Here is a 10,691-nt window from a genome sequence, read left to right on the forward strand (position 1 = left end):
CACTATGTTGCATGTTCTATTTTGCTTCCCTATTTTTGTTCTGAAGTTTTGATCATCTGACTACCTTGCTTGTCTATTTGGAAGATAATATGCACTCTTTTCTGAAAAATGAGTAGGGGGTGGGGGTAGTAAAAGCATCACAGTTAAAAAATGTGCGCGACAAGAGGTGCATTTCTTTTAAAATTTGTGAAGAGGGATAACTCAACTTGTTATTTAACACTATTTCTGAACACTGTAACCACTTTAACACTTTTAATTTATGTTTGACTGTGTTCCATGCTTCAAATTGGGCTTCAAAAATGGATACATAAGGTTTTTTTTTCCAAATTCACTTGTAAAATCACTATGTTTGATGTTCTATTTTGCTTCCCTATTTCTCTTCTTCAGTTTCTGATCATCCGATTGTTTTTTTGTTAACATATTCACAATACAATATCACAATTTCTTCAGTAGGGTTTGCGTGAAAAAATCTCATACCTATGCTCAAACTTCAGTCGCTATCTCAAAATTTTGCGCGACAAGCTCTATTCATTTTGTTTTTTTCTGATAAACAAAACACTGAACTAACATAAAAACAAACCTTTAAAACTGCCTAACCACTTTGAAATATGGCCTCAGGTGTGAACCCCAGCCTTAAATGAAAAGCAAGCAAACATGAAAAGAAAATTGAATAAAAATTGTACATCAAAACAAAAATCCGTTTAAGAATGCATATATAATATTTATGGTATTAGCGAGTATCTCTTTACTGTACCTCTCTTTGTTTTAACTTTCTGAGCGTGTTTTTAATCCAAACATATCATATTTATATGTTTTTGGAAACAGGAACCGACAAGGAATACGATGGAATTGTTTTTAAAACGATTTCGGAAATTTAATTTTGATCATAATTGTTATATTTTTAATTTTCAGACCTTGTTTTTAATCCGAATATAACATATTTATATGTTTTTGGAATCAGAACATGATGAAGAATAAAATAAAAGTAATTTTGGATCGTTTGATAAAACAATAATTTTAATTACAATTTTTATATTTTTGATGACCAAAGTCATTAATTAATTTGTAAGCCTCCATGCTGAAATGCAATACCGAAGTCCGGCCTTCGTCGAAGATTGCTTGGCCAAAATTTCAATCAATTTGATTGAAAAATGAGGGTGTGACAGTGCCGCCTCAACTTTTACAAAAAGCCGGATATGACGTCATAAAAGACATTTATCGAAAAAATGAACAAAATATCTGGGCATTTCATTCCCAGGAACTCTCATGTAAAATTTCATAAAGATCGGTCCAGTAGTTTATTCTGAATCGCTCTACACACACACACGCGCACAGACAGACACACATACACCACGACCCTCGTCTCGATTCCCCCTCTATGTTAAAACATTTAGTCAAAACTTGACTAAATGTAAAAATGACAGTTATCAAGAAAACCATTTAAAATTGGTTCTGATACCAGCACAAGGGAATAAAGAATGACAGAATACAAAAGAAAGCAAGAGAAAAAGAAAGAAAGTCAGAAACAAAGAAAATCAGAAAGAAAAGAAAGATTAGAAGGTAAGCTATGAAGAAAGAAAACGAAAACCCTCACAGAAAGAAAGAAAGAAAGAAACAAACAAACATCAAACCACAAAATAGATGTTTAACAACAGCAAACATGACAGAATTTGCATAGAAATGAAAAGACTGACCTATTCGTACAATGTGGTAGATAAGACGAAGTAACTGAATGTGAATAATGCCTCCCTACCTTTCAAATATCTTTCCAAAATTTTCACCCGAAAATGAACTGCATCAAATAAATGTTGCACGTTTTATAGTTTGTGTGACAAGACAACAGCAAAGACTGAAAGGTTGACTCGAACTCATGGGCCTAGTATTTCGCAATTTGTTTTTGGCTCAACCGAAGTAAGTTCGCACCCGTATCATAGTGGGGTGAGGTGAGTCAAGGGCGATGGGACGCGTGGCAAGCGAGGCAAGAGTGGAAAGAAGAAAGGGAAGAGGGAGCAGCCAGAGAAAAGGAATGGGAAGGTGAAAATGAACTTCATTAGGCCTAAGAAACAAGTTGCGTAAGGCGAAATTACAACATTTAGTCAAGCTGTGAAACTCACAGAATGAAACTGAGCGCACTGCATTTTTTCACAATGACCGTAGTCCGCCGCTTGTGCAAAACGGAGTGAAACTGACGAGCCTGTTTAGCGCGGTAGTGGTTTCGCTGTGCTGCATAGCACGCTTTTCTGTGCCTCTCTTCGTTTTAACTTTCTGAGCGTGTTTTTAATCCAAACATATCATATCTATATGTTTTTGGAATCAGGGACCGACAAGGAATAAGATGAAATTGTTTTTACATCTGATTTCGGAAATTTAATTTTGATCATAATTTTTATATTTTTTATTTTCAGAGCTTGTTTTTAATCCGAATATAACATATTTATATGTTTTTGGAATCAGGAAATGATGTAGAATAAGATGAATTTGGATCGTTTTATATAAAAAAAAACAAATTTCATAACTCATAACTCATAACTCATAACATTTTATTGATCCAACAAAGGAAATTAAATTGGTCATCAGCACATATAGGTCATTAATTAATAATTATAAAAGAATAAGAGAAGAAAATTCATAAAACCCATGATAACAAAAAAATATCTAAAGTAATATATGTACAACTACAATACCCTTTTTACTTGCACACTTGACACACCGACACACCAACACACATGCATACATACCTACATACATACCTACATACATACCTACATATATACATACATACATACATACATACATACATACATACATACATTCCATGTTAAAGTGCAGCCAAGAATATCACAATAACCATATCACTGTTTGGACTAACAGACAAGTCCCCATGCAAATGATGATAACAACAATCCATAATTAACGCTATTGCACTACCAAAAGAAGAGACCAACCAAACACATAAAACCAATCACAGTAATCATCATCAGTTATCACAGGTATCACAGTAGATTAGCCATCAGGTAGTTAGACTCAATTGGGCATCACCATCACAACAGTGCTAAAGCTCATTATCACAGCACTAGTTATGATCAAAGGTCAAACAGTCATCAAATCATATTAAATCTATCACTAAGAGGTACATTTAAAAGGCATCACTTATAGTCTGTGGACAGTACAATGGCTCGGTTGTTGTTAAAATATCTCACAGCTGCAGGAACAAAAGAACGCCGAAAACGCTCCGTTCGACACCTCGGCATGAGAAACCGAGCGTTCCGGGTGATGCGGAGATCCATCAGTGCGTCGTGGAGGGGATGCCCTAGGTCGAACAGAATAGCTCTGGACTTACTGGCAAGCCTTCTTTCAACAAGGACTTCAAGGGTGTCAAGGCTCTGGCCTACAGTAGAACTCGCTTTCTTTATCAGCCTGTTCAGCCTGCCAGTGTCCCTTGCAGTGGCATTCCCTCCCCAACACACTGATGCAAACACCATCACACTGCACACCATACTCTGATAAAACATGTACAGCATCTTGTTACACACATGAAATGATCTCAGCTTGCGCAGGAAAAACAATCTTGACTGCGTCTTATCAACATGATTAAACCAGCTTAGCTTGTTATCTAAAACTACACCTAAATACTTGTACTCGCTGACTATCTCAATCGCATCACCTTTGATGACTACAGGATGGACAGTGTCTTTCTTTTTGCGAAAATCAAAAATCATTTCCTTCGTCTTGCTTGCGTTTAATACTAAAAAGTTGGAATCACACCAAGACACAAAATCATCAATATGTTCTCTATACAAGCTCTCATCACCATCAAGAATACTACCAACCACGGCAGAGTCGTCAGAAAATTTCTGAAGATGACATGACTCTCCTTGTACTTTAAAATCAGATGTATACAGGGTGAACAAAAAGGGTGACAAAACTGTTCCTTGTGGTGCTCCGGTGAAAGTGTTAATCATGTCAGATGTAAAAGTACCATTCCATCGTACAAACTGTGCATGTGGTCTATCTACTAAATAATCCAGAATCCATTTCACTGTACTATGATGCAAAGACATGTTTTGTAACTTCTGAGCCAGAAGATGAGGCTGAATAGTCTGAAAGGCAGAAGAGAAATCAAAAAACATAACTCTAACACAAGCAGAGCTCTTCTCCAGATGTGTGTACACAGAATGTAACATAAACAGTAGTGCATCATCAACCCCTACTTTGGCCCTGTATGCAAACTGCAAAGAATCTTGAAAAGCAGCAACTTGGACCTTCAAAACAGTCAACACCAGTCTTTCAAAAACTTTCATAATGTGAGAAGTGAGAGCTACAGGCCTATAGTCATTCAGACATGACACCTTAGGCTTCTTCGGCACTGGCACAATACAAGAAGTTTTCCAAGCAGATGGAATTTTGCACAAAGACAAAGACATGGAAAACATGGTGTGAAAAATCTTACACAGCTGATCAGCACAGATGGACAATACCTTAGGCTTGACACCGTCAGGTCCTGCTGACTTGTTTACAATTTAATTACAATTTTCAGATTTTTAATGACCAAAGTCATTCATTAATTTTTAAGCCTCTATGCTGAAATGCAATACCGAAGTCCGGCCTTCCTCGAAGATTGCTTGGCCAACATTTCAATCAATTTGATTGAAAAATGAAGGTGTGACAGTGCCGCCTCAACTTTTACAAAAAGCCGAATATGACGTCATAACAGACATTTATCGAAAAAAAGAAAAAAAAAAGTCTGGGGATTTCATACTCAGGAACTCTCATGTAAAATTTCACAAAGATCGGTCCGGTAGTTTAGTCTGAATCGCTCTACACACACACACACAGACAGACAGACAGACAGACAGACAGACATACAGACACACACACACACATACACTCACACATACACACACACGCACACACACACACACACACACACACACACACACACACACACACACACACACACACACACCACGACCCTCGTCTCGATTCCCCCACTATGTTAAAACATTTAGTCAAAACTTGACTAAATTTAAAAATAGGGGCCGACCATATAACTTTTTAGTACATTTGTCAAAACAAAAACAAAAAATGAAAACAAAAAAACGAGTGCAGAAAAAGCAATGAAAGCGAAAGCGCTCGAGTCGTCATGCAGACGACAGACGATGAAAGGGAAATAACTCCTTCTACTAAAAAGGCTCAACAGACGCTTGCCATGACAAAAATGGCGGCATCTTCTTCGGTTGCGAATGCTACACGCTTGAATATACATAGTCGCACACTTATTTCCCTGTCAAGTAGGTTTAATTTGTATACATTAGAAAAAAAAGTGATTGCCTACCTTCCTACCCTATTTTTTTGTGGCTATGTTACCTTAACCACACCTATTTATTTTGTTGGCCTTACAAACGTATGAATACATGTATGTTTAAGATAAAAGCTAACCTTTAAACAGAGTAATCTAGCAAGCAAGCCAGAGAGAGAGAGAGAGAGAGAGAGAGAGAGAGAGAGAGAGCGAGAGAGAGATTTAGAGAGCAGCGAGAGAAAGAGAGAGAGAGAGAAAGAGAGAGAGAGAGAGAGAGAGAGTGTGTGTGTGAGAGAGAGAGAGAGAGAGAGAGAGAGAGAGAGAGAGAGAGAGAGAGAGAGAGAGAGAGAGAGAGAGAGAGAGAGAGAGAGAGCATGACCAAATGACCAGGTGGCTGATGAGTGACTCACATAAATGTAAGAATAAAGAATGTACTTTTTTCCAGCTTTCTTGATTGAGACGAATATCATTGAGAGACTATGAAGCATTCACGCCGGAGATAGGGAAACCGAATTCTGTGATATTAAAACAACCACTTTGAAGATGAAAGTGAGAAACAAAATGCTACCATTATAATTGTCAGGATGAAAAAAGTTGTTTTGTTTTAAAGGAGTGAACATGTGTGACGAAAATGAAGATGGATAATCCAAGAACAATGCTAGGAAAAGGTATGGCCTGCATGAATTAAAGCAAAATATTAAGCAGTACAGGCCCACGTCTGAATTTTGTCTGCGTGGGCCTTCGTCACACACACCCATAAAAAAAGTTAACTAAAAGAAATAGGAACTATCTACATGCGTATGTAGCGCTGCGTTAACATTTCTCATTGCCAGATATTTTTTACCTGAACATTTTCAAAAGAATAAAGAATTGTTCATGGACATTGTTTTGCGTGATATTTATGATGCAAAAATATAGCCTACTCCGTCAGTATGAAGCATAATTCTTCAGACTACCAACGTTAAATTCAGCAACAACAAAAAAGCCATACACGTAAAAAGGCACATGTAAACGTGTACGTACAAATGTGGTTCGAGAAAGCCAAATAAAAAAATGTTTATTGAAAAAAAAAGCCGACAATTCAAGGTCTGTTGAAAGGTGAGTGCATCACTGTGTACATACATTTAAATGTTTTAAGACATACTTAATTGAACACATTATTATGAACATGATTTTGTAAATACTTTTAAGTGGGGCACATCTGTTTAATAATGTCTATTTCACAACTTTAAGATGTAAGTGAATTAGTTTTTAAAGAGAGAATGATGAACGCTGATCTCAAACATATCTACCGCACAGTATTTAGTGTTTGCCTTTCTTCAATGTTTTATTCTCTCTCTCTCTCTCTCTCTCTCTCTCTCTCTCTCTCTCTCTCTCTCTCTCTCTCTCTCTCTCTCTCTCTCTCTCTCTCTCTCTCTCTCTCTCTCTCTGTCTCTCTCTCTCTCTCTCTCTCTCTCTCTCTCTGCGCGATTAAACACTTCAAATCGCAGCTTCGCAAATATCTGTTGTCACGAACAGTTACATTATAAAGCTGTTTCTAGCAAGAATGCATTGCTATCACTAACCTCTATATATTTTGTTGATGATGATAAGGATGTCGACGATGATGATGATGATGATGATGATGATGATGATGATGATGAAGTTGTGCGTGTGCGTGTGTGTGTGTGTGTGTATGTGTGTGTGTGCGTGCGTGCGTGTGTATGTGTGTGTGCGCATATGTGTATGTGTGTGTGTGTGTATGTATGTGTGTTTGTGTGAGTGTGTATGTGTGTGTTAGTATGTATGTGTGTGTGTGAGTGTGTGTGTTGTATTGAGTGCGAACGTCATTGCAGGCATGCGGCGCGCGTGTGTGTGCGAGTCGACTTTTCTTTGTATTATATTGACATACATGTACATTTCAATGTTCTATTATGCATTATGTAGTCGAATAGGTAATGTTGTAATTAGTAATACTGTATGATTGCGATTGACAATTGTCCTTTTATTGTCTTTATTTTTATGTCTTAGTTTAGCAGGGACAGATTGTAAGACTAGGCGTGAGCCTAAAATCTCCATCCTTGAGTAATAAAGTTCGTTCGTTCGTTCATTCGTTCGTTCTCTCTCTCTCCTTCTCTCTCTCTCTCCCTCTCTCTTTCCCTCTCTCTTTCTCTCTCTCTCTCTCTCTCTACACACACACACACACTCTCTCCCTCTCTCTCTCCCTCTCTCTCTCTCCCTCTCTCTCTCTCTCTCTCTACACACACACACACTCTCTCTCTCTCTCTCTCTCTCTCTCTCTCTCTCTCTCTCTCTCTCTCTCTCTCTCTCTCTCTCTCTCTCATCACAAACTGCTGGGTGTTAATATTGATAACAACTTGTCTTGGTCAACCCACATAGAGCAACTTAGTAAAGTGGTGTCAAAGAAAGAGTATCTCTTATCTAGAATTAAACACTTCCTGAACTGCCACACCAGAAAGTTATTCTTCATTGCTCATATTCAATCTGTTATTGATTACGCATCCACTCTATGGGACTCAGCAAGTGAAAATTCCTTAAAACCACTCAGCAGATTACTTAAAAGAGCGCTAAAAGTAGTATTACTAAAGCACACTACCCTCACAGAGTTAGGCTACATACATTTAGGGATCTTACCTCTAAAGTCAAGACTGCTTTTCAACAAAGGAATCTTTATGCATACAATTATATCCGAAACTCTACCCCAAACCATTTGTTCAAAGTTCTCTTTGAAGAATTCACACCACCTTATGAAATTTAACACTCCTCTTCCTAGGATAGACTTATTTAAGTCTAGTCTAGTTTATTCAGGTGGCCGTCTCTGGAACGCTCTTCCGAATGCCTTACGGGAAGCTACCAGCACAGATTTTTTCAAAAACAAATATATATCCCATTTAATGAAAATAGTATATTCTTGATTGTTATGTCCTTTGGGACACAGTCAATCACTTTTGATTTATTGTTTTGTTCACGAAATTATGATGTTCTGCATAATATCCATTGTCTTGCAGAGTTGATGTACTATTGCATAGTATTCTGACTCTAAATCTAATTGACTTGCACATGTTTGCTTTGCACATTGTCATGAACATTTGGGTTGATTTCTGCTATATTTGTGTGTTGTTTTAATTATAATATTTTATTTTCTGTGTTTTAGGTGCAGATCTGGAAGAGAAACTTCTGCTTCTTCATGACTGCCTAGTTCCCTGAGGCAAGGTTGGGAATGCTGCCAAGGAGAAGACGTGGGCCAGGTACTACTCTGCTTTTTCAACCCAGCATTCAGGCATTACTGAGTTGACAGTATCCCCTGCAGTTTCAGCCTGGATTGCCTTGAACATGTTTATACTGTTGGTGTCTTAAAGGCCTATGAAGAAAAACTAGGGAACCAGTAAGTGCATTAGAAATCAAAGAGGATGAAGAGGACAATGGAAAGTATGTTGGAGGATGTGTTGCCAAAAAGCTAAAACAGAGAGTTTGGTGTCTCCAAAAGAGTGCGTACAGAGATGAGAAATTGCAGTGTTTGGAAGCCCTGACTTGCGCACCTGAATCCTACAGTGAAGAGAGTGAAACCACCCCTGACATGACAAGCATGCTGAACAAGGGCAAACTGACCTTTGTCAAGCCCAATGTATTGCAGATGTGTCTGTCCATGCAATACAAAGCAGAAATCTTAAACAGAATGAGGCAAAGCGTTGATGATATCAAATAACCAAAGGGAAGTAATTGCTCTTTATTCCTACGACATGACTGTGTAATAGAGTAAGCGAGAGTTGTACAAAACCTTTTCTCCTGGCACCTGAGAGAATAACAAGCATTGAAATATACAAGCGACTTTCATCCTCTCGTGCCAGGAGAAACGGTTCCGTACAACTCTCGCTTAATCTATTACACATGTCGTATGCATAAAGAGCGATTACTTCCCTTTGGTGATTTGATGTCCATGGAACATATTTTCTGGGAAACCTGTGCATCAACACACAGGCAAAAGCAGATGACTTTATTGAACCATGCAGGAACAGTGATGCTGTTCCGGTGTGTTTTTATGACACTTTGTATTCATTTGATCTTTCACAAGCTGTTCAAGAAGACACTTTGCAAAATGTTCTGTTTTTTTTTAAATAAGACTCCACCACAAACTGAAGACAATGATGGACAAAATGAAATGTACATGGAAAGAAAAGACTGAGGAAAAAGCTGAAAACATACAATGTTGGACAAAATGAAATGCACATGGAAAGAAAGGAGTTTGAGGAAAAAGCTGAAAACATACAATGTTGAGAACAATCAGGAAGGATCTCTGTAGTGTGTTGTGTATGATCTTTCTTCATGCAGTACAAACTATCCTATCTGATCAAGTGCATGTACATTGAATTTGAACTTCTTGATTGTTGTCTTAGGTGTCGATTTTTGGTGTTAAAATCTGCTGTCGTTAAAATGTACTTCTCTTCCTATTTGGTTCAGTATTGTATCACATGGCTTGTTCAGTGCCTGTTCTGTATTTTCATGAGTCCATGTAAATTTAAAGTCTGCAACATGAAAAATTGAAACATATTCATTTTGCTATGGTTCAAACCTAATTCCTTTGTGTACTTGTTCAAGATATAATTTTGACAGCGAGATATTTTGCAAACAGTTTTCATTTCAAAATCAATTGTCAGCCACTTGATAAATGTCTTGCATCGATGCGTCTGATTGTTTTTATGTTGACCACTATGTACACTGGAATTTGCTTTGCTTTCCTAATAGAACATGTTCAGTCGCATACCAGCAACACTTTGTTATAACCTTGAATGGTTGAAAACGACGTTAAACACCAAATAAAGAAAGAAAGAAAGAAAGCAACACTTTGTTAACGTTTGAATGGAATTGGAAGTTGTATGAACTCAAATAGAGCATATGTATCTCTGGTCACAGTGACACACACACACCATACAGTGACAATTAATGCAGGGCCGGACTACGGCTGGGGGGGGGGGGGGGGGGGGGTTATGGGGGTTGCGCAACCCCCCCTCCCCAACCTAAACATGTACCTCACTTATTTACAAAAAATGTATTATTGTTTATTTTATGCCGTTTCATGCAAGGAGCGACCATTTTCCTATCTCAGAATATGACCTACCCTTCACAAGGGGCAGAGGAACATCCCCCTGGACCACCCCCCTCCTCTTTGCTTAGTCCGGCCCTGTAATGTACCAACATTCACTATCTCACTCAGTCTCAATTCGCACAATTTGACACAAGAAAGATTCCTATTCATACACATGCATATATTTAATCAATGAAGTAGATACATTCTCAAACAAAGTTTCAACATGTTGCACCCAAATTAAAGCATACATTCTTGTGACATTTAATTTAATTAATTAATTAACGGGAATTAATCAATGCTTTAATT

General features: G+C 37.8%; 1 long non-coding RNA gene across 1 annotated transcript in view; it reads left to right on the forward strand.

The window, feature by feature from the left end:
• The window catches only part of LOC138955364 (uncharacterized), a 29,917-nt gene extending 19,783 nt beyond the window's left edge, over nucleotides 1-10,134 (forward strand). The window contains exon 2 of the long non-coding RNA XR_011452212.1: nucleotides 8,454-10,134. This is a non-coding gene — a long non-coding RNA (uncharacterized lncRNA). The remainder of the gene's footprint in view (nucleotides 1-8,453) is intronic.
• Nucleotides 10,135-10,691: the final 557 nt, after the last annotated feature.

The sequence above is a fragment of the Littorina saxatilis genome, unplaced genomic scaffold, assembly GCF_037325665.1.
Source record: "Littorina saxatilis isolate snail1 unplaced genomic scaffold, US_GU_Lsax_2.0 scaffold_506, whole genome shotgun sequence".
Lineage (NCBI taxonomy): Eukaryota > Metazoa > Mollusca > Gastropoda > Littorinimorpha > Littorinidae > Littorina > Littorina saxatilis.